Source organism: Panthera pardus, unplaced genomic scaffold (genome assembly GCF_024362965.1).
Source record: "Panthera pardus isolate Hobbes unplaced genomic scaffold, ASM2436296v1 HiC_scaffold_25, whole genome shotgun sequence".
Classification (NCBI taxonomy): domain Eukaryota; kingdom Metazoa; phylum Chordata; class Mammalia; order Carnivora; family Felidae; genus Panthera; species Panthera pardus.
Window position 1 is genome coordinate 83,664,821 of NW_026526821.1, and position 25,200 is coordinate 83,690,020.

General features: G+C 41.2%; 1 long non-coding RNA gene across 3 annotated transcripts in view; it reads right to left on the bottom strand.

The window, feature by feature from the left end:
- LOC109260975 (uncharacterized) overlaps positions 1–25,200 on the bottom strand; it is a 518,996-nt gene that overhangs the window by 39,348 nt on the left and 454,448 nt on the right. For all 3 annotated transcript variants that reach the window (XR_002077229.2, XR_008417873.1, XR_002077225.2), the window contains one exon: positions 108–182. This is a non-coding gene — a long non-coding RNA (uncharacterized LOC109260975). The remainder of the gene's footprint in view (positions 1–107; positions 183–25,200) is intronic.

The following is a 25,200-nucleotide window of genomic DNA, read 5'->3' on the forward strand; positions in this document are numbered from 1 at the left end:
ACTCCATTCCTAATGGCTGCCTGGGCCTTTCTGCACCTTCCCCGTACGCTGGTAATGTACACACAGCATCCCTTGAAACAGGAGCCCATTAGCTGCGGCAGACTTACCTTTTCACATGACGATCTTCTGTTGCAAGTCATCAGCGCGGTGTTAAATCATCCCTACTGGGCACGCTCAGAACCCTGTCGGAGGGATAAACTGATATTTAGAGCCATAGCATGAAAATTGCTTTTCAGCCCCCTTGAAGGACAGTTAAAAAAAAAAAAAAAGGAAGGAAAGGGAAAAGGTCATCAACTAGGCAGGTACCACCAAGCTCATTCTTTTGCCTGGGAGCTTTTCTTCTTTGGATTTCTTTAGATGATCATTTGTGACCCTTAGTCTGGTACGTGTCATGGCGGTCCCTTTGTGCGAAGAGTAAGGTCAGGGCCCACATATTGCTATTGTTCGGTATTCCAGGTGATCCTGCCTCTCCAGCACTTAATAGTACCCCCCTCCCATGGCACTGCAATACACGTTTATATTAATGACAGCTGTCATTTTAAATGAGTTTGGCCTGCCTTGTAAGGTTCAGAAATATTACCTTTCCATTATTCGCCATGCTATCTTGCACAGGTGTTGCTGACTGTAGCCGTTGCGGGGGCCTACGGAGAATCCTATACATAGATCCCTAATAATGCCTTAATTGTCCCATCATTTCCCACAGGCCACCCTGAGAGAGTGCTCACTGGTTCCTCCTGCCTCTCCCCACATGCATTTATTGGGCATACATTGATACCTTAATAATAACTGTATTAGGTTTAATACAGCATATGTAAAGCATGTGGAAATATTGGGGACAGGGAAGATAGAGTCTGTAGGAGTCACTTTGTTGTTTATTCTTAAGGGACAGTATTAACAAACTGCATGCTAAACCTAGCCGTGGCTTTTTTTTAGCATCATCTGCCCAGTTTGTGCAGGAAACAATAAACGTGATGCCCAACAAGGACTCCAAGTTCAGTAATGGTTTTTCCAGGCTCATCTACTGGACAAAGAAAAAGGTTTTTAGGGGTAGCCCATATCTTCTTTTACCCAGGTAAAGGGGAAGGGTGGACTTGATTTCTGACAAGCTGCAAATATATGTGGAGTCAAGTCATTTGTTATTTTAGGCCTGAGTTCCCAGGCACGTTTTCTCAAGGTGCTTACATGCAGCACATTTCCATGTTTTTCTTGCTCCAGGAAGCTGGTCAAGACATGCTTGAAAACAGGAGTATGTTTGACAGAACTAGAAACTCATCTTTCCCAGCAGGTAGGGTGACATTTCCCCACAGCTCTGAATACCGAAGGGAAGATTGCAAGCAAGTTGAACAAGACCACCATTCCTGAGCATAATTCATTTCCTGGCCACCATCAGTGCCTCCTAACATTTGTCACCATATCCCGGCTTCTTCCAGGACACAGCCTTCTGGCTGTGGTCACTCTGATCTGGTCCAGTTCAATTACCATGGGACATCAGCACGTCTGAGGGTCTGCAGCCCTGTGATTTTTCCTTTGATTGGTTTTGTCCCTTTAATGGGTCACCACTTGAATCTTAGTTTAACAGAAGCATTCAGACAAATTGGAGGAAGAGCTTAAAGATCAGAGAACTAGAACTGACTTTTTCCACCCCAGGCTAACTTCCTGCAAGGGAAGTGGCACGACAAAGCTCAGCAATTTCCCTGGGTTTCCCCGAGGATAGGATTCCCTGCATCTCTCCAGAGGCCACCCTCTCCCTGGAAAATTCAGATTCAGTAAATCTCCGTTGAGGCCTGAGAATCTGTTTTTAATAGAAGACTTGGTGATTTCTCTCAACAGGGAAGTTTCTTTGTAAGGATTTTGGGGAATGTTCTTTTGGTAAATATATGCCAAAAATTCCTGTTTAGACAGCAAGCTGATGAGCATTTTGATGCATTGAATGAGTGAATACTTTCATTCCAAGTCCAGCCACACAGAGTCTACTGGATAAGATGATGCCAAAGAACAAGTTTGTGTAAAGGGAGCAGTAGAGGGAGAGGGGAAGGACGTGACGAGATGAAAGAAAGTTCTGAAAAACTCAAGGCAGTGGTGGGGGGTGGGGGTGGGAATGGGGAGCCTCAAGGAGACTCAAGCCCCAGGACAGTTATCTCTGCCTTCACAAAGGCTGGTTTTAATCACTCTCTTGTACCTTTTGCTGGTGTCGTTTGTCAAACCTTCCCATAAAAGTTGCAGAGTGAGGTTATGCAGCGGGTACCATCATCCATCTCCAATTATTGACCGGAGTGGGAGGTGGTTCTCCATTCCTCCCTCTCCAGCCTGCCGTCTGCTTTTGTTCTATCCTGCAACCTTTCAGCCCCACGCTGGAATGGAGCACAGCCCCCACGGCCTTGCAAACAAAACCCTTCGCAGCCTGTTGCATACGCCTTCTGGGTGTGCTTTCCTGGCATCTGCTTTAGAGACTTCCTCTTCTGGGGATTTACCGATTTGAAACAAATCCCTGGGCTTTGGCCCTGAATCCCATAATTTTAAACTGTGTGATGATCAGAGTTGTTCATCAAGCTCTAATAACAATGTGGTAGGAGCTGCTTTCCTCTTGTCTGATCTGTCCTCGGTTGTACTGCCTGCTCTCTGGCATGGGGCTCAGATGTTGCAGTTGATCTGCCCAATGGGTTTACAGGCAGGACGGGAGCAGGTACATCAGTAGATGGGGAACAGGAATACCTTCATGTACGTTTGGCCCTATTTTAATCCAAAGACAACTGAAAATACCAGTGACTAAGGTTCGTGAAGCACTTAGCATGCCATGCTGTGGGCAGTATTCCAGGGGTTTACGTGGGTTAATTTGTCAATCCTCACAACAACTCCACAAGGCGCAAGGCTGGTACTATTGTTGAGCCCACTTTGCATATTCAGTCTGTGATCACATGGAAGCAGATTCAGGTCCCTACGTCTATCAGCTTCCCTACTGAACACATGGCCTGGAGTTTGAAAGAGGAAGGTATCTCCAGACAAGGGTACAAGGAACCACAGGGGTTGAAAAGCACCCAGAGACTCATTCTGTATGACAAGTCTGTGTAAGATTAAAAAAAAAATAAGTGGAGTTTTCAGGAAAGGCCAGTGACTAGAACTATAAGATGATTAGAATTTATCCTTTGCCTTAGACCAGGTAAAATGCACAGAAATCAGGCATGGGTGGTCAGCACAGCTAGTGGAATGACCAGGAAGGAAAAAATGAAGGCACGTGTAAGCTGACACAGCAGCGGGTCCACCGGGGGCTGAGTCTGGGACCAAATAATCAGCATTTGATATCAATGAAGAGAATAACTGGCTGACATACGAATTTGAATATAAATACTTTGAAGCTATCTTGTTTTTCATTTGGCCCTTTACCAACTTTACTGATAACTTTATTTTGAAAAAGATTTCTCTGATTTTACTTGTATTTATTTTTTGGTTTGATAACAAAAGATGATTATATTGGTTCCCTTACTACTGGCATCTTTCTCATGGCCCACAGCACATTATTTTCCTTTTGGCCTTTCTTAAAACTGATGCTAGGGGAGATAGTATTGTCTAGCATGGCACTTTCCAAAAGAATTTTAACGCAAACCATACAGGCATATCAAAAATTTCTAGTAGCCACATTTTTTAAATGAAAATAAAACAGATAAAATTTATTTTAACCATGTATTTTATTTATCCCAACATATCTAGTGCGTCATTTCAACATTTCTCTGAAATCTGGAGTGTAGTTCACATGGCACATCTCATTTTAGAGTTGTCACAGTGTTCCAAGTGTTCAATGGCTGTATGTGGCTCATCGTTAGCCATCCTGTTGTATGGTGCCATTACAGTAGTTAAAAGTCAACAAAACTGGTCATATTTGGCTGTCTTGCTTTTTAGCAGGTTATCCTTTGAAAAGTTAGTTACCACGCTAAGCCTCATTTTTTCTCACTGGTCAAATAGAGACAATAATAATAAATGATTTCATGCATAAAACTGTACTGAACCTGGGCCCTGTGCTGGGCTCCCAGAAGCTTCAGTAAATGTGAACACCAAGACCTCTATAGCCTAGCTCCCACCCTGGATCATCTCCTTCAGAGCCCATGCAGGCTAAAGTTAGTGCTCAGTTGTTAAGAACACTAGGCTCCTTATTTCTCTCTATAACAATATAATTATCTATCTATCTATCATCTATCTATCTTTCAGTAATTCTCAACTGGGGGCATCTAACTGGTAGAGGCCAAGGGATCTGCCAAACATCTATAGTGCACAGGATAACCCCCACCTCCATCATAACAAAGAGTTATCCGACCCTAAATTTTAATAGTGCAGCGACTGACAAATGCTGATTTAACCAGACTAACCTGTGTGCACATGTGTATATATGATTTTATTATTCTTTGATCACTTTTTTTTTTTTAATTTTTTTTTCAACATTTTTTATTTATTTTTGGGACAGAGAGAGACAGAGCATGAACGGGGGAGGGGCAGAGAGAGAGGGAGACACAGAATCGGAAACAGGCTCCAGGCTCCGAGCCATCAGCCCAGAGCCTGACGCGGGGCTCGAACTCACGGACCGCGAGATCGTGACCTGGCTGAAGTCGGACGCTTAACCGACTGCGCCACCAAGGCGCCCCTTTTTTTTTTTTTTTTTTTTTAATTTTTTCTTTGATCACTTTTGAAGTAATTTGGAATATGAATTATAGACATAACTAGGAAAACACCAGCTTTAGTCCTTGGGATACCTCTCACTTATTTTATAGAGGGACTCTGCACAAGAAATTGCATAAACAGGCTTCCTCAGGCTTTCCAGAGGGGAAGCAGTATGATTTGTGCAGTCATATGTGGGAGGCAGATGAGCTCCCACACTCCTGTGACCCGCGACCAGTCAGCAGAGGCTCCACTATTGTGGGGCTGATGGGATCATGACAAGACTTTGGCTTCCACTGGACTTGCTCCCTTGCCAGAATCGAGTGCCATGTGAAAGCTGACAGCTGCCTTTCTGCTCCCCAGGGCCTGCTGGGTCACAGGACCCAAGGAGAAGGAGTAAGAAGTAGTCACAGTGCCAGTTCTGGGGCAGGTGGCCCCATGATAAGGCCCCTTACTATCCTCTTCCAAGTCCTTTCTCTCATTTATGTTATGAAGAATGTACTCAATTTACTATGCACCCTTAGAGGGGCCTTGTGGGAGATGGTTCCACCACCCTACCTGCAGATAGTTTTAGAGTGCCACATTTATTCACAGGGCTTCCTTGGGAATTTGCAGGCTGCAGGCTATAAGACAGCTGCACCAGCTTGCCTTTTCTCCTTGGCATTGTCTCAGAAGTCTTTGTGAGGTACTTCTTGCCTTAGTTCCTACACTTGTGTGCTTTCTCCCTCACCACTGTGCTATTTTCCCTTAAGGTTTTCCAATTAAAGTCTTTTGGGCATCTCAGGTTCCCCTTGGAAAAAGCACTATACCCCGTGTAGGTGCTGGGGCTCACTTGACTGAAACTTCCAGTAGACAGGGGTTTTTAGTCCCCTTTGCTCCCAATTGTATTGAAACCTCATTTGTAAATCTTGCTGCAAAAAGCTGCTTCAGTGCTTCTTTGATTTCTGCCTTCTATGGAGCAGCTGTTTTGTTCGTCTTTGTTCGTGATTTCCTGGCCGGCTGTTGGTGGTGTCTGTCATTCCAGTGACCAGAAGGCACCCTTGCCCCGTTCTCTGTGCGTGAGGGGGAATACAGCACTCTGGTGAGAAGCACGTTACAAGGCAGCTCCTTCAGCTTCTCATGGGATCAACTTGGGCTGATGAAGCAGAGACACCCGGACTGCAGTCTTCAGCCGCCACTAGTTCTGGTGACCTAGTTAACTCCCCAGACCATAAGATCATTCTCAGTAAAACAGTGCAAACTCTCCATTAAAATTCAAAGTAAGTATGAGCCCCAAGAGGAAATGTTCTGGCTTGAAGACCATGTCTGGTGAACAGATGGATGAAAGCCAAGAGACTGGCTATGTGCCCTTGCCAATGCTGGGGAGCTATTCCTCTCCCACATGGCTTCCTCTTTCACCGAATGATCAGGTTCCTTCTGGCCACCTGGAAAACGCAGAGTCAAACACCTGTTTAAGTAGATAGGCTGAGCTCTGGGCCTGCCTCCACTGATCCATCTGTAGCGCCCGACCCAACATTCACCAGCTGCTTTACTGAGCATGAGGCGGGGCACGGGCTTTGATGACAGCATTAACAATGCACTTAAACCACCGCAGAGTTGATGCTTCCCACATCGGTGGAGATGTGCAAACTTGGAACCTGGGGCCTGCCCAAGTTTTTCCAGACTGGGGGAAGGGAGGTGGGCTGTGAGAGCACATTACAAGGCCAAGTGAGCCCGCACCCATTGCTGGCCTCAGCGCTGGGGCTGAGGCAGACCTTCTCTAGGAGCAGACGGTGGCTTGGCTGGGCTGGTGTTCCAATTCTAGAGAGAGGAGGGCATTCTGTTGGAAGCAGCCGTGGAAACCATCATTTTACATAGAGCAGTTCTCTCCTCTGTCTGGGTAGAGCTCAGCTTATGGAGAAAGCTCAAGAAAAGAGGAAAGAGGAAAGATCTTCTTTTAGCCTTTGCATTTGTACGTGTGTGTGGCGTTTGCATTTTCCTTTTTGGCTAGGTGATGTTGAGTCTGTGCTCCTTTAATTTTATTGTCACCACTCTCCACCTAATAAAAATGGTCACTAAGCACAATTAATTGTGTGGTGCAAGGCAAGCAGAATACTCTATCCCAGTACATGAGTGCCCTATATTCTCAGAAGCTGGATTGTGATTTGGGAGAATCTCAGGTGATTTTGGAGGGTGGTGCCAGAAGAAATACCACAACCTGGTTCTTAAAGCAATCTCTGAATAGTTGAGTGGTAAAAAAGGAATCACTGCCACCTTTCTTCAGGCCTAATATCTGCATTCAAGGTAGAATAATAAATGGGCCCAAACATTCTATTGAGTCCTTAATATGGGCCAGGCACTGCTGTAAGTACTCTTCCTAATTAACTAATTTAAATCTTCACCACCCTAGAAGGGAGATAGCACAGTTTTACAGATGAGGAATCTGATGCACAAGGAGGTTAAGTAGCTTCCTCAGGACCGCGTTGTTAGCAAGTTCTGGAGGTGGGACAAAGAGGGTTCCAGGCTGCTGCGACCCAACGGCTGCATCGGGCTTGAAAATAATTATGAATTATGTTCACTTACCTCCTAGACAATTTAGAAACAAATTCATTTTTAAACATTTTTACCACAAGGCAATTCTAAAGTGCCTTTTTCCAACATTCAAACACGGTTTTTGGGTAACTCTTTCCCAGGTGACCTTAGTGCTTTCTCCCCCTATGTCTTATGCAGGCCTTGGGTCACAAACTTCATGGCCTCTTGGACGATTTCCAGTCCCATCTACTTCTAACTGCTCAGAACTCTGTGAGCAAAATAATTTGGTGAGTGGTGATGTGAGGGGAATGCGAGCATGGCAGAGTGTGGAAAAACAAAGACAGATTTACAGCTACCAAATGCAGGGGGTGCAGGGTGAGGCGAGAGGGCCCCCGGTCTGTCTTCTCCCTTCCTCTAGTGACTCTCTTCCGCCTGGAGTCACCTGCTCTCCTGTGTCCCAAGTATCCATTTGCTCCCTAACCATCAGGGAGCAATTGTCCTTAGCTTGTTAAGTGTGAGTATTTGACCCAGGACTCAAATCAGTCTTTGGTAACCACGCTTGACAGATTTATCATTGATGAAAAGACAAGTCAATCTACTGAAACTTAAAGCTGTGTTGTTCTGGGAATCATACCAAGTCTCAGAAGATCTCTCTATAGCATTAAAAGACCCTGGTCTTCCAAGACCAGTGCTTTCCACTGTGGCTCTCCCATAGTCAAGAAATATCCTTTATAGCACATATCATAGGTGGAAGAGGAATGAAGGCAATAGGGGAGCAATCCTTGCAGTCAATTCATCTTTAACACTTGCTGGCTAACTCTCAGGCCTGTGGAGTATAGGCCCCAGTGGGCAAGGCCATGGCAAGTACATCTATGTGTCTGATGTGTGATAGAAACCACCCCGCCCCCATAGATGGTACAGACAGAGTATTCCCTACATTTTATCTAATTCAATTCTAACGACAGGCAGAAAAAACAAATTCAGAAGACATGGAGTCTAACCTCAATTCTTCACTTATTAATTGTGTGACCTTGAAGAAGTCACCTAAAGGCTTTTGGTGTTTCCTCACTCACTGCATAAAGGGTTTGGGCCAGATCATCTGTCATCTCCTGCTCAGTGATAGTACTAATGCTTATAATTTCAAGGTGTGTGGGTGGAGTCAGGTTTCCATTTTACTTGGGGATTCTAAGGAAAGTGCAAGACTCTTCAAACCATGACAAATATAGAAAGCAAGCAAGTTTATCATTTTCACTGCATGCTGTATGTATATAGATATATAAATATGTAGTCAGCATCTGGAACATAATGTAAAAATTTTTTCTGAGTAATTTCAAAGCATATGCCACGTGCTGAATGGAGATTTCTAGGACTTCTCCAATTGCGAACTTCAACACTCACCTCTAATATATTCCGACTTAAAGTGTGCAACCTTGTTTAAAATGCACTGCTAAAGCATATATTTTCGTGTATTGCTATGTCTGAATGCATGATAACCAGGTTGAAAATCAAATTATCTGTGTTAGGGTGAATATTATAGTGTGAATACTGCCTGCTGTGCTGTGAATGAATCTTGTAAACACAATCAAATGCATCTTTCCCTTTCTCACGCGTTCAGCAACCCCCCTGCTCGGAGAGGCGATTCTTCACCTTCCACTTCCCATTGTCACCGCGGTTCATGTTTATTGTGGGTGACATCTTCAGCTTCCACACAGTGTGAGCTCTGCCATGTTGAAACTGAGCATCCTCCTCAGAACATAAGGCTTTAGGTTAAAACCTCTTCTTGAATTAGGAAAAAGAAAAATAAAATTTGCCCCCCCCCTTTTTTCTAGCAGTATGTGAAATGCTTTGTTTAACTACAAGTGTCCACCCAGAAATTGCAGGTCTCTCAAACTGTTTTGTGGAAAGGAAAGAGGAGACGTGTAAAGGGAGCCATTTTTGCTCAGTTGCTAATTTACTAAGTTATCCCAGCGGGAGGAGAGGGGTATGCCCTGTGACATTCAGAGAGGACCCTGAACTTCCGGAAGCATTAAGCCAGCAGAAAGCCGAAGTCTTTCAGCGGGGAGAGTGAGTGAGCCCCGTGCTGTCACAAACTTTGAGTCACTCCTGCACTGCTGTCTAAATACTTTGTGGAGCAGTCATGGTAGTCATTCATGGAGTGCATGGCTTTTGATGCTAACAAGGGATTAAGGGAGGACTCCATCTGATAAAAGGAACTCCATTGTTCCAATGCCATACAAGGCGAGGTTGCTGTGAGGGCTGAGCAGAAGATGGCCCACACAGGGTTGTACTAGATCTTTCCTCCCTCTGGCAGCATCTTTACCTACTGTTGCCAAATCTCTGAGGTTCACAATTGCAACTTCCAGAAAGGGAAAATAAATTCCATGAATTATGGGGTTACCCTGACCAGTTCTTTATGTAATAAGTCAGTTAGTTGCTCTCTTAGCAAAATAGTGTAGGTGATAGTATTGGAGATGAATTTCTTTCTCCTTTCCAAACCCTTCTTTTCCTCTTTTCATATCTATCCTTATTTGACCCACAGCACTTATCACCCCATACAGGCTCTATAGCTCTCAAGAAGACCACCCTGACCCGTACCCACTGCAGAGTGCCTGCCTTGGGCAGCCTTCTATTGCTTTCCTGTACGCTCCCCATATTCTAGTTTTTTCCCCATATTTACATCTCCCTGTCTGTGGACTCTGAGGCATGAGTACCTAAAAGGGTTCATAGCTCAATTCCCAGGCAGAATTCCTGTCTATCAGAAGTCTTCCATTCCAGGAAGAAGAAATGGTGACAACTTAGACACTGGGGCAGACCAGAGGTTTGAGCAGCCTATGGTCCTTTTAGTTCTGGGAACATGGCTTACAGGGAGCCACCCAACCACATAGTCAGCCTAGGTTGTTCCCAGGAAACATTCTTATTTATTCATCATGGATTGTGACAATTGGATACTCACAAACCCTCCCAAGAATAGTAATAGGGGTCCAGAGTTATCTTTCAGGCAGGGGTGTCCTCCTCCAGCCCCTAATTCTTTCCATGCATTAAAAAATAAGGCTAAAATGAAGCTCAAATGGAGTCTTAGGAGGAAAAGATCACAAAAGGAGATTCTTTATGCCAAGTGTGGAAGAGAGAAGGGGTCCTCGTGGCTGATACTGCTGTTGTCTTATCAGTGGCCTGTATAGTGAGAGGCAAGGGTCATTATTTTAGTAACTAGCTGGAAGAACTACCCCCACCTCCCCTGTAGATCTTTGTGGGCATTGACTGATGTTAGCAAAAAGCAGCCCGAGAAAACACTGGGGAAATGCAGGGATTGATCAGCTTTGAACACGGAACCCATGAAGATGATAATATTTCTCCATTTTCACCCCATATCCTCCCATGTTCCATTGCTCCCTCCCACCCACACACCTTCCAGTGTGCAAGCTGTCTCTCCCAAGTCGCCTCCCTCCCTTAAGGTTACACCCATTTTCTGAGGCAGCATAGATCAGGACTCCTCTTTGAAACAATGCAAAACACTCAAGGCCTGAAACATTTGAGTATTCTAGCTGAGGGATTTCAAGATGGACAGGAGTTTGGAAGTCCCAGAGAAGCATAAAAAACAGGAAACAGGATTCCCTATGGTCTCTTAGCTGTTGCTTCACATACGTTACCCACAATTCAGCAAAGAATTGTGCCTTGGGAGAAAAGCAGGTTTTATATGCCCTAATAATAGAAACAATAATAACTATCATTTATTTACCACTTACTGAGGGCCAGGTACTAAGTTCTAAGCACTTTACACACATTATTCCACTTAGTTTTCAAAGATTCCCATTATTACTCCCTTTTACGGATAAGCTAACAGAGGCTTAAAGAAGTTGCGTAGCCTGCTTAAAGCTATAGTTAGTAAGTGGCGGATTTGGAATTCAAACTGAGGCAGCCTGACTCTGGAGACTACAGAGAGAATGTATGTGTGTGCATATGCACACACACCCACAAGTAAACTCCTGAAAGGGCAACGGCACTGTTCTCTGCCACAAACTGCAGCCTGAAAACTAGTCCTTCACACATAGTAGACACTCTATAAAGGTTGAATGAGTGGTAAGAGAGTGGATTTAACTTAAGGCTCTACTAAATTCATGCATTTAAAAAATAAGATAAAACTAATATTTGTCCATTCTTTTTAGCATTTCAAATTGGTTGTATGTGTTGTCTCATTTTATTCTTATGAAACTATGCAGTTGGGATGGCACACTTCAAAAAAAAGAAAGTGGAGCCCAGAGAGTCAGAGGCAGACATTTCTCACAGCTAGTTAGTGATGGTCATAAAAATGGTTAACATTTCATCATTTCCGTGCATCAGGAGCTATGCTATTATTACCTTTTATTTATCCAATTATCTAATCCCAATAATCCCCAAAATGTAGTTTCTATTATCTCCTCTTAATAGAAGAAGGAACCAAAGCACAGATAGGCTAAGACCTCACACTTAACATATTCACCTATGTGTGTGTTAGTATTAAATCTGTTCAGAGTTAGGATTAGCTCCTGTGTCTTAATGGTTTTTCTTGTATTTTGATTCACATGGTATTTTACCTGAAAAGGGTACCTAGGAGATATTTTCCTCTGATAGAACTTGAGGCTAAGAGAAGGCAACAGATTTTCCTGGAGTCAAACAGCTAATGGCATAACCAATAACAAAATGAGACTAGAACTGTGCTGTCCAACGAAGTGGTCACCAGCTACATACTGCTATTTAAATTTGAATTAATTAAAAGTAAATAGCTAAAGGGGCACCTGGATGGCTCAGTTGGTTAGGCGTCTGACTCTTGATTTCGGCTCAGGTCATGATCTCACAGGTTTACGAGTTCGAGCCCCTCCCCTGCTCGTGCTCTCTCTGTCTCTCTCAAAATAATAAATAAATAAACGTTAAAAAAAAAGGAAATAGCTAAAAATCCAATTCCTCAAGTTGTATTAGCCACATTCCATGTGTTCAGTCATCCCACATATTTAATGGTGATCCATTAAATTGGACAATGCAAATGATTGATTTCATGTCTCTTTGGTTTATTTTCCTAATATACTCATGTTTTTGTTGGTAGATCCATGTGCATGTATTTTCCCACTAGATATGACTGTGTGTTAGGAAACCAAGGCTCTGCATTTATCCACTCATTCTTGCCTTCCTGTGTTACAGGCCGGGCCCGGCATTGCCCTAGGCAACATACAGCCCTGTCTTTCAAGAGATTTGTGATTTATTTTAAGAAGCTAAAACCATTTCTGAAACAGCTAAAGAACAATTCAAAGCCATCTTAGGAGTAAATATATTAATTCCTCACATTTATGTTGATATCAAGAGTTTACAAAGGGCTTTCGCATGCCATTGTCTCACTTAAGCTCCAAAATAACCAAATATGAGAGCAGATATAATTGTTCCCATTTCAGAGATGAGAAAACTGAAGTTCAGTATGTATAAATAACCAACTTGAACTGACATATGTCAAAGCCTAGATTAGACAACTCCTGTATGTATGGTCATATTGGAGGAATTCAAGGCAAGAGATATAACCATAAAGGAAAAATTTCTGATTTTCATCGTCTAGTCCAGACCCAGTTTAGGAAAAGTAGAGATGCATAGGGCATGAATGAAACACAGCCTCTACCCTCTCAGAGCTTGTCATCCAGTTCAGAAAGTATCCATATATCAATAGAGAAAGTATAAGTTACCAAGCAGCAGATGTCCTGGTAATATGCAGTCTTGCTCCTTCATGTAGCCTCACTACTTAGCATGGAGCCCACCACACAGTAGGCACTCAACATAAATTTGTGTGTGCATGTAATCAATGCTTGGGTCCAAGAGAGGGAACAGACAATGTACATAATAATTCAAGACTCTGAAATGTGACTCCATCTATTTATGTAGTTGTCAGTTAAAATGTACACTGACTTCTTTCATTGCTTTTGAACTGCTTTTCTGATAGCAATTTTTATATAAACACATCTTTACCTCAGGAAATTGGCTAGGGCATTAGATTACCAAGAAAGGCTAAAACTATTGTGGGAAACAGCAAGAACAGTTTGCATTTAAAGTAAAAATAGGAATGGAGGAATGATATAGGAGAACTAGTCACAGACAGCTAGCTGTTGGGCCCAAAATGTGAGAGCCTTTTGGAAAATTTTGGGAAGATAAGGTTGTCATTTGGTTTGGGGTATTTCTGTCTCTTGACCCAATTGCTAATGGAAGGGATGTTTTGAGTTTCTCAAAATATATTGAAAAGCTTTCTTAATGACTCCAAGTATCCTAGAGAAACTTTGAATTGGGTACAAAACTGCATACTGGGAGGATCAATTCTATTTTTTTTTAAATTTCAAGGAAAACTTAAGAATATAGTAGGTCTATGTTTTATTCATCTTCACCATCCCAGTAGACAATGACCAAATAAGCAAATATATGAATTATATTTGGGAATGTTTCTAATCTAATTCCAATCAGAAATAAAGATGTAATTGTAAATTGTTTTGGACTGTTATTTTCTCACACAAGTCTTTTCAAACTAAGATGTTCATGGTTGGTATAGGGGAAGCCTGGAGGAGGGGAGAGCTCAAAGCTCCCCCAAGATTTACCAGTCTTCTTAACCCCTTGAGGGATGCTACCCCCAAGGTTAAATAGTGTGAAGCCTTGAATTAGACGATGCTTCACTCTAGTACCCATAGGTTCCTCTTTCTCTTGTCTGGGTCCTAACTTGGGAAGCAACATAGGCCTGATATCTTCAAAGGAGCATCTACAACTTAAATTAGAACAGGAGAGAGACTTTAGGGGATAATTCTCTAAGAGCCTAGGATACTGCCATCCTCTCTTATGTGAATTTCTATAGCAGCCTCCCACAGGTCTCTCTGCCTCAAACCCTTGCTCTTTGCAACCCTTCTGTCTTGCCCCTCTACAAACTAGCTCCTTATTGCCTGTGAAATAAAGTATAAACTCCTTGCCCAAGCATTCAAGGCCCAGCACCATCTGACACTAGCCTGCTTGTAAAACCTAATTTCTTACTACTCCAATCTATACTAACCACTCTGCTCATTACTTTATAATTATATTCATATTTAGGATGATTCTCTAAGGTTTACCCATACCTGAAATTGAACCTCCAGGTTTCTGCATTTCCTTGGCCTGTAGTAAGATGCAATGCTTACTGGATGGATGGATAGATATATGGATAGATGAATTTCATCCTTGTGTTTCTTCCAATCTCAACAATTCTTTACTAACACATTTTACATTTATCTAGTCCTACTTTGAATCCTAAATCGCTGTCTCTACCTAGTTGGCACTCAGCATATGTTGATTTGAGTGGTTAATTTTTAATTAGCTAATTACTTAATTAAATCAGTGAGTATTTGTTGAGTGCCTGTTATATAGTAGGCACTGTACCAGGCGCCAGGGATACAGACAAATGAGCTTCCAGCCCACTGACAGGAGTTCTCAGCCTAACAGGGGAACAAATGAGAAAATCACCAGTCAGAGCTATAAATGATACACACAAGGAGTGCTGTGTGAGCTCATTGAGGAAATCCAGATGATGGTGATTCAATAACATCTGAGGGACTAAAGAAATATTCCTAAGAAGTGATAATATTTGATCTGATGGATGCTCGCTTGTGTGTGTCTTTTTTCTCCAAATCTACCAGCACAGAGCTTTTGTTTTGACCAGAGCCTCATACTTGGTAATAATAATAATCTTTTGAATTTTGAGCTGCCTCACCATGATTAAAGAGATTTCATATCCCTATCTCAACTGAGATTCTCACAAAACCCCCAAGGCAGGAGAGACACAGGACCCAAGAGCAATATCCATTCAATCTCCTGGTCAGTATTTACGTATGTATGTATCTATGTATTTATTTTTGAATTTTTTATGTCTACTTTATTAGCTTTTAGCATTTTCACACTTTTTAATTTATTATTGTTATTGTTTTTATTATTATTATTATTATTATTATTTTTAATTTACATCCACGTTAGTTAGCATATAGTGCAACAATGATTTCAGGAGTAGATTCCTTAATGCCCCATACCCATTTAGCCCATCCCCCCTCCCACAACCCCTCCAGTAACCCTGTTTGTTCTTCATATTTAAGAGTCTCTTATGTTTTGTCCCCCCTCCCTGTTTTTATATTATTTTTGCTTCCCTTCCTTATGTTCATCTGTTCTGTGTCTTAAAGTCCTCATATGAGTGAAGTCATATGATATTTGTCTTTCTCTGACTCATTTTGCTTAGCAAAATACCCTCTAGTTCCATCCACATAGTTGCAAATGGCAAGATTTCATTCTTTTTGATTGCCTAGTAATGCTCCATTGTATATATATACCACATCTTTATCCATTCACCCATCGATGGACATTTGGGCTCTTTCCATACTTTGGCTATTGTTGATAGTGCTGCTATAAACATTGGGGAGCATGTGTCCCTTTGAAACAGCATACCTGTATCCCTTGGAAAAATACCTAGTAGTACAATTGCTGGGTCATAGGGTAGTCCTATTTATAATTTTTGAGGAACCTCCATAATGTTTTCCAGAGTGGCTGCACCAGCTTGCATTCCCACCAGCAGTACAAGAGAGATCCTCTTTCTCTCCATCCTCACCAACATCTGTTGTTGCCTGAGTTGTTAATGTTAGCCATTCTGACAGGTGTGAGGTGGTATCTCACTATGGTTTTGATTTGTATTTCTCTGATGATGAGTGATGTTGAGCATTTTTTCATGTATCGGTTGGCCATCTGGATGTCTTCTTTGGAGAAGTGTCTATTCATGTCTTTTGCCCATTTCTTCACTGGGTTATTTGTTTTTTGGGTATTGAGTTTAATAAGTCCTTTATATATTTTGGATACTAACCCTTTATCTGATATGACGTTTGCAAATATCTTCTCCCATTGCGTCAGTTGCCTTTTAGTTTTGCTGATTGTTTCCTTCACTGTGCAGAAGCTTTTTGTTTTGATGGGGTCCCAATAGTTCATTTTTGCTTTTGTTTTCCTTGCCTCTGGAGACATGAGTAAGAAGTTGCTGCGGCCAAGGTCAAAGAGGTTTTTGCCTGCTTTCTCCTTGAGGATTTTGATGACTCCCTGTCTTACATTTAGGTCTTTCATCCATTTTGAGTTTATTTTTGTGTATGGTGTAAGAAAGTGGTCCAGGTTCATTTTTCTGCATGTCGCTGTTCAGTTTTCCTAGCACCACTTGCTGAAGAGACTGTCTTTATTGCATTGGATATTCTTTCCTATTTTGTCAAAGATTAGTTGGCCATACGTTTGTGGGTCCATTTCTGTGCTATTATATTCCATTGATCGGAGTGTCTGTTTTTGTGCCATACTGTCTCAATGATTACAGCTTTGTAAAACAGCTTGAAGTCTGGGATTGTGATGCCCCCTTCTTTGGTTTTCTTTTTCAAGATTGCTTTGGCTATTCGGGGTCTTTTCTGGTTCCATACAAATTTTAGGATTGTTTGTTCTAGCTCTGTGAAGAATGCTGGTGTTATTTTGATAGGGGTTGCTTTGAATATGTATGTTGTTTTGGGTAATATTGACATTTTAACAGTATTTGTTCTTCCTATCCAGGAGCATGGAATCTTTTTCCATTTCTTTGTGTCTTCTTCAATTTCTTTCATAAGCTTTCTGTAGTTTTCAGTGTATAGATTTTTCACTTCTTTGGTTAGATTTATTCCTAGGTATTTTACGGTTTTTGGTGCAATTGTAAATGGAATTGATTCCTTGATTTCTCTTTCTGTTGCTTCATTGTTGGTGTATAGGAATGCAACCGATTTCTGTGCATTGATTTAACACCCTGCAACTTTGCTGAATTCATGAATCAGTTCTAGCAACTTTTTGGTGGAATCTTTTGGGTTTTCCATATAGAGTATCATGTCATCCACGAAGAGTGAAAGTTTGACCTCCTCCTGGCCGATTTGGATGCCTTTTATTTCTTTGGGTTGTCTGACTGCTGAGGCTAAGTCTTCCAATACTATGTTGAATAACAGTGGCGAGAGTGGACATCCCTGTATTGTTCCTGACCTTAGGGGGAAAGCTCTGTTTTTCCCCATTGAGGGTGATATTAGCATTGGGGCTTTCATAGATGGCTTTTATGATCTTGAGGTACGATCCTTCTATGCCTACTTTCTTGAGGGTTTTTATCAAGAAAGGGGCCTGTATTTTGTCAAATGTTTTTTCTGCATCTATTGAAAGGATCATGTGGTTCTTGTCCTTTCTGTTACTGATGTGATGAATCACATTGGTTGTTTTGTGGATATTGAACCAGCCCTGCCTCCCAGGTATAAAGCCCACTTGGTTGTGGTGAATTATTTTTTTAATGTATTGTTGGATCCGGTTGGCTAATATCTTGTTGAGGATTTTTGCATCCATGTTCATCAGGGAAATTGGTCTATAGTTCTCCTTTTTAGTGGGGTCTCTGTCTGGTTTTGGAATCAAGGTAATGCTGGCTTCATAGAAAGAGTTTGGAAGTTTTCCTTCCATTTATATTTTTGGAACACAAGAGAATAGGTGTCAACTCTTCCTTAAATGTTTGGTAGAATTCCCCTGGAAAGCCATCTGGCCCTGGACTCTTGTTTTTTGGCAGAGTTTTGATTACTAATTCCATTTCCTTACTGGTTATGGGTCTGTCCAAATTTTCTATTTCTTCCTGTTTCAGTTGTGGTAGTGTATATGTTTCTAGGAATTTGTCCATTTCTTCCAGATTGCCTGTTTTGTTGGCATATAATTGCTCATAATATTCTCTTATTATTGTTTTGATTTCTGCTGTGTTGGTTGTGATCTCTCCTCTCTCATTCTTTATTTTATTTATTTGGGTCCTTTCCTTTTTCTTTTTGATCAAACTGGCTAGTAGTTTATTAATTTTGTTGATTCTGTCAAAGAACCAGCTTCTGGTTTCATTGATCTGTTCTACTGTTTTTTGTTTTTTGTTTTTTGTTTTTGGTGTCAATAGCATTAATTTCTGCTCTAATCTTTATTATTTCCTGTCTTCTGCTGGTTTTGGGTTTTATTTGCTGTTCTTTTTCCAGCTCTTTAAGGTGTAAGGTTAGGTTGTGTATCTGAAACCTTTCTTCCTTCTTTAGGAAGCCCTGGATTGCTATATACTTTCCTTTTATGACCACCTTGGCTGCATCCCAGAGGTTTGGGGCTGTGGTGTTATCATTTTCATTGGTTTCCATGTACTTTTTAATTTATTCTTTAACTTCTTGGTTAGCCCATTAATTCTTTAGTAGGATGTTGTTTCGTCTCCAAGTATTTGTTACCCTTCCAAATTTTTCCTGTGGTTGATTTTGAGTTTCATAGTGTTGTGGTCTGAAAATATGCACAGTACGATCTTGATCTTTTTGTACTTGTTGAGGGCTGATTTGTGTCCCAGTATGTGGTCTATTCTGGAGAATGTTCCATGTGCAATGGAGAAGAATGTATATTCTGCTGCTTTAAGATGAAATGATCTGAATGTATCTGTTAAGTCCATCTAGTCCAGTGTGTCATTCAAAGCCACTGTTTCCTTGTTGGTTTTCTGATTAGATGATCTGCCCATTGCTCTAAGTGGGGGTGTTGAAGTCCCCTAATATTATGGTATTATGATCAATGAGTTTCTTTATGTTTGTGATTAATTGATGTATATATTTGGGTGCTCTCACATTTGGAGCATAAATGTTTACAATTGTTAGGCTTCTTGGTGGATAGACCCCTTAATTATGATATAATGCCCTTCTTCATCTTTTGTTACAGTCTTTATTTTGAAGTCTAGATTGTCTTATACAAGTATGGTTACTCTGGCTTTCTTTTGTTGAAAATTAGTATTATAGATGATTCTCCATCTCCTCACTTTCAGTCTGAAGGTGTCTTTAGGTCTAAAGTGGGTATCTTGTAAACAGCATATAGATAGATCTTGTTTTCTTATCCATTCTGCTACCCTATGTCTTTTGATTGGAGCTTTTAGTCCATTGATGTTTAGAGTGAGTACTGAAAGATATGAATTTGTTGCCATTATGTTGTTTGTAGAGTTGGAGTGTCTGGTGGTGTTTTCTGGTCCTTTCTAGTCTTTGTTGCTTTTGGTATTTATTTATTTATTTATTTATTTATGTCTTTTCTCCCCTCAAAGAGTCCCCCTTAATATTTCTTGCAGGGCTGGTTTAGTAGTCACAAACTCCTTTAATTTTTGTTTGGGAAACTTTTAATCTCTCCTGTTTTGAATGAATGACTTGCTGGATAAAGAATTCTTGGTTGCATATTTTTCTGATTCAGCACATTGAATATATCCTGCCACTCCTTTCTGGTCTGCCAGGTTTCTGTGGATAGGCCTGCTGCAAACCTGATCTGTCTTCCCTCGTAGGTTAAGGACTTTTTTTTCCCCTTGCTGCTTTCATGATTCTCTCCTTGCCTGAGTATTTTGTGAATTTGACTATGATATGCCTTATTGATGGTCAGTTTTTGTTGAATATAATGGGAGTCCTGTGCTTCCTGGCTTTTGATGTCTGTGTCTTTCCCCAGGTTAGGAGAGTTTTCTGCTATGATTTGCTCACATAATCCTTCTACCTTTTTTTCTCTCTCTTCATCTTCTGGGACCCCTATGGTTCTGATGTTGCTCCTTTTTAATGAGTCACTGATTTCTCTAATTATTAAATCATGCTCTTTTGCCTTAATCTCCCTCTTTTTTTTCTGCTTCATTATTCTCCATAAGTTTGTCCTCTATATCACTGACTCTCTGCTCTGTCTCATCCATCCTTGCTGCCGTGTCATCCATTTGAGATTGCAGCTCAGTTATAACATTTTTTTATTTCATCCTGACTAGCTTTTACTTCTTTTATCTCCACATAAAGGGATTCTAATCTATTTTTGACTCCAGCTACTATACTTATTATCGTGATTCTAAATTCTCGTTCAGACATCTTGCTTGTATCTGTGTTAAGTCCCTGGCTATTGTTTCTTCCTGCTCCTTGTTTTGTGGTGAATTTCTTCATTTCATCATTTTGACGGGAGAAAAGGAATTAATGAGGTAAAAAAAAACTAAAAATAAAAAAAAATTAAAATTAAAAACACACGCACAGACAAAAATCAAATAAATTATGCTAGATCCTAGGTGTGTTTTGGTCTGGGCGTTAAAAGGGACTTGATAAATTAGAGAAAAAAGGGGAAAGAAAAAAAAAGGAAATCATTTGAAAATTTGAAAAAATGAATACACTAAAATAGAATAAAATGAAATGATGGAAGTAAAATGGAATTTCAAAAAATTTACAAAAAAGTAAAAAATATAGTAGAAAAAATTAAAGAAAAATAGTTTTAACAAACAAACAATAATTTTCTCTTTCTGCATTCAAGAAAAAGAAATGAAAGAGAGGAAAAAAAAAAGAAAATTGAATAGATGGATCAGACTGAAGTACGATTGAAATTACTTCATTTTCCCCTAGAAGTCAAACTATGAAGCGATTTATAGTCCATAAACTAAGTAGGCGGAGAGATTTGTGTTTCTGAAGAGCAAGGTTGGCCCAGTTGGGCGGGGCTTAGTGTAAAGGTGCCATTCTCCACTTGATGGTGCTGCTTAGCTTACTGGGGTGGGTTGTTGTGGCACTTGTAGGTGTGTATGTCTATACACGGGAGCGGGGAAAATGGCGTCACCCAGCTACCCAGTCTCTAGTATCATAACTCTGTTCTCCAATTGGCGACCATGCACCCGTCCTTTGTCTCCGCCTTCCATCCACTGCCCACTTTTACACCATCCGTGACCAAGCCTCAGGCAGCACCTCCCTTGAGTTTCATCTCAGATGCAGCTGTTTTTCCCAATCCCTTACTTCTGAGGGACTGTGGCTTTGACCCGTTCTGCCCCTCTGCTGGAGGGCCTCACTGAACAATGGCCAGGTGCTGACCACACCCAGGAACGTTTGTGGGACTGTGCTGTTGCTGATGCCTAGAGACTGCGTGGCCAGCCTGCTCCAGAAAAAGTTCATGTGATCATGTAGCAGCTGCGTTTCAGGGATTATGGAAAATCACAACACACATATGGCACCCAGCTTGACCCTCAATGACCTTGTTCCAGCACCAGCGAATGTGGTTGTTCTCCAGGGTCAGCTGGCACATTTGCCTTTGGGGGAGCCACACAGCCACCAGATGTCCTCTCAGGAGGGGAACCGCCTCTCCCTATGTGGCCTGAAGACCCCCAGACTTCACTTTGCTCCTGGGGATTCGTCCTTCTCAACAGAGCACCACCAGGTATTGAGCTACAGAGTTTCAGACTCTGTGCTCCCCCCGTTTAAAACATCTTAATGGAATTTAAACCCTCTCCTTTATCCCTTTTTAGTTCAGTCCCTGTGGCTGTTTCTACTTTTCCACTTTCTCTCCAGCTGTTTTTGGGGGGGGGCTTGTCTTCCCCACCCCCGTCTCCATCCTCTCTCTGCACACAAAAACAGCTTCCTGCTGTTATTTTTTTCAGGACAAAAAAGCTTCCATGCTATTCTGCCATCTTGGATCCTCTCCCCTGGTTGGTATATATGTATAAGGAAGGTTTTTTGTTTTTGTTTTTGTTTTTTTTAATACCTGCTATTGACATTTCAGTCCCACTGGGAAAATTAAAGCATGAGGTTATTTAGGACAGGTGAGGAATATGTAGTCAGTCTTTAATGAAATTACTCATCAGTTCCACTTTTCATTATGGTTGATTTAGGCCTTATTTTTGGAGGGGTGAGAATTAGGGGCAGGTGGAAAGACACTTGGAGAATCCAACTTCACAGGACATCTTGGAGTCTGAGGGTGGATAAATGGTGAGAGCGAGAAGCATTCTTTTTCAAATGCATTCAAAGAAAATGATGTGTCAGGGATACTCTCAGCCATAGAGGAGAATGGAGGTGATCTAAATGGGGAAAGAGGAGACATTTATGCTGACTAAAAGAGACCAATATCAAACACTCAAGTTTTAAAATGAAAGTTGAATTGTGATGAGTTTTGGTGGGCCCCCTCCTGCTGAAAGAGCTTTGCCTTCTTTTTTTTTTTTAATTTTTTAAATGTTTATTTTTGACAGAGAGAGAGAGAGAGAGATAGAGCATGAGCGGGGGAGGGGCAGAGAGAGAGGGAGACAGAATCCGAAGCAGGCTCCAGGATCTGAGCTGTCAGCACAGAGCCCGACACGGGCCTCGAACTCACAGACCATGAGATCATGACCTGAGCTGAAGTCAGACGCTCAACCAACTGAGCCACCCAGGTGCCCCAAAGAGCTTTGCGTTCTAAATGCCAGGGGACTTCTCCCTCACCTCTGCTAGCAGAGTTTTCCTTGTCTTCAGGAAAGTGCTATATAAATATGGCAGAAATATGTTCGTGGATGTACAAGAAAGAAAAGATGGGCTTTAAATTGCAACACAGTGAAAGTTTGTAATCCCAGCACTTTACCCCGACTCTCAGTATCTAATCCTTGAAGCCACTTGGTGAAAGTCAAAGATTACATGGTAACTTGACTAATAATTTAAGAGCTGACAAAAAAAATATAGTCCACCTTCTAAGTAAAGATCTGTGTGAGTCATAGTCCTAAAAGCTCCTGTATTTAGGCTGCAAATGTAAAAGCACTGAGCAGAAACTACCCAAACTCCTTTGAAATGAAAACAAACCTGGTATGTCAAAGGCACAAAGATTTGTAGCCATCACTCATTCATGTAAGGTCCCAGGATACTCATGAATCTGGGATGGTCTAGACCAGAATTTTCAGTTTTGAGTGGGACAACTTTCTTGAACAGAGGGCCACAAAAATGTTGGAAACATTTCCTTTCTTCATGTTGCTGTTGAATTGTTTTTACCCGAGAGACTATTAAAAACACACAAAGCTTTGGCTCTTAAAATATGAGACCTATTTGTCCAAGTAGCTTTGTTTCCTTGCAAAGTGCGTTCTGGTCTTAGGTTGCAAAGGAGTAAGATCTCCTGCCAATATTTTTGCATGCGTGTTAAGATGGATGCATTAGCTACTTCGTGGTAGTGGTAGTTTGTTGTTCTTTTGTAAAATATGCCATGTTTTGAGGAGGATGGGTTAGAGCACATTGTGGAGGTTAAGAATATGGGTTTTGAGGTTAGGTAGATCTAGGTTTGAGTTCTGGCCAATCGGATCACTGGCTTCATGACCTCGGGCAAGTTTTTTAACCTAAGAGTAGACTGCTTCATCTGTAAAATGATGATAAGACAACATACCACATGGGATTGATGTATGCAGATAAAGCCATTCACATGGTGTCTGGCATATCATCAACACTCAATAAATAACAGTAGGTGTTATTTTTGCAATTGCCACTATTCCTACCATCACCTAAATACCATGGAGTCTTGCTGAATCCACAGTCTAAGACATCAGACTGTTTTCAGGCTTCTAGTGATGGCTTCTCAGTGCATCAAGCATATGCTGTGCTATGATCTGGGAGTTAACAGTCTCCTGGATCTATGTATGATTTAGAGGATAGTGTGCCATTTTGTTTGATGCAATTAAAGAGAGACAAGGACACATTGGAGCATATGTAACACAGTCATTGCAGGATGGTGAAATTAAGTCGTATGCAGAATAATAAGAAACCTGAAGGTATTTACCATAAAGAAGACTTAGAAGGAATAACATAGCCCCTTCCAGATATGTGGAAGGCTACAGTATCAAATAGACACTGGACTAGATCAGAGTTTCTCTATCTTGGCATGACTGACACTTTGGGCTAGATAATTTTTGTTGTGGGGGTGTCAGGTGCATTATACAATGTTTGACAGCATTCCTGGCTTCTATGTGCTAGATGTCAGTAGGAGTTTTGGTGGTTGTGACAATAAAACATGTCTCCTAGGAAGCAAAATCATACCTTTGTTTGAAAACCACTGCAGGAGATAAATCTTATAGAACAGAGTAGAACTATCACCAGCTTATGGAAATGCCCATGAGGAAGGTGTTTGTTCATCCCAAGGAAGACTTTGTTAGTCTTTGAAGACTAACTAACAAGGCCTCGTCACCAAATAGATACCTCAAAGAGCAGTGAGCCCCCAAGCCACGGCTGGGGGACTGTTGGGATTTTTCTAAATGGAGTACCTATTTTGGGTGGATTATTGGTGTTAATAATTTCCATCTTCCTAATTTTCCCATATTTTCTCTTGTTTTTGAAACAAATTTCTATCATTTGACTTTTTATTGAAAAAATTTTAATGTTTATTTATTTTTTGAGACAGAAAGACAAAGCATGAGTGGGAGAGGGGAAGAGAGAGAGGGAGACACAAAATCCAAAGCAAGCTCCAGGCTCCAAGCTATCAGCACAGAGGCCGATGTGGGGCTTGGACTCATGAACTGCAAGATCATGACCTGAGCTGAAGTAGGATGCTTAACTGACTGAGCCACACAGCCGCCCCTCTATCATTTTAAATAAGATCTCTTAACTGAGTCTCATCCATCCTCAGCACACAGTTATAAGGAGAGGACCAACATATCGGGATGGGGGGTGTGTGGCATTGAAACTCTGGACTCTGCTCTACCACCGTTTGTGAGTCACTAAACCTCTCCGGGCCTCAAGATCCCAGATGCTTTCATTCAAATCCAATATTCCACGGTTCTAGAATGTTGTTTCCTAATTGTGATGTCAAACCATAAACTTTCTGTGTCACTGCTTCTCTTGTATAATTAGTGGCATAATTGGTAATTCTGAAATACTCTCATCCACTCAGATCTAGATAATCTGCTTGCCGAAGTGATTAGCTCTTACAATCTGAAGAAGAATAAGATAAAAACTTATGAGTTCTAGATTAAGCACAAATGGATATTACATTGCATTATTAAATAAAAATGTGTAAGCTTTGAAACTGCTTTCTGCAAAAAACACACACACACACACACACACACACACACAATGCTGTGTGTATAGAAGGTAATCAATATATAGTAACTGCACTAAATGAGATAAAAGTTCCCTGCTATATAGTGGATTTTATGTTTAGAATCCAGCATATAATCTGATTCTTGGAACATTATCATTATTCCCAACTATTTTAAGTTTGAGATACTTTTTTCTGTATATAATATCTAACAACACTGTA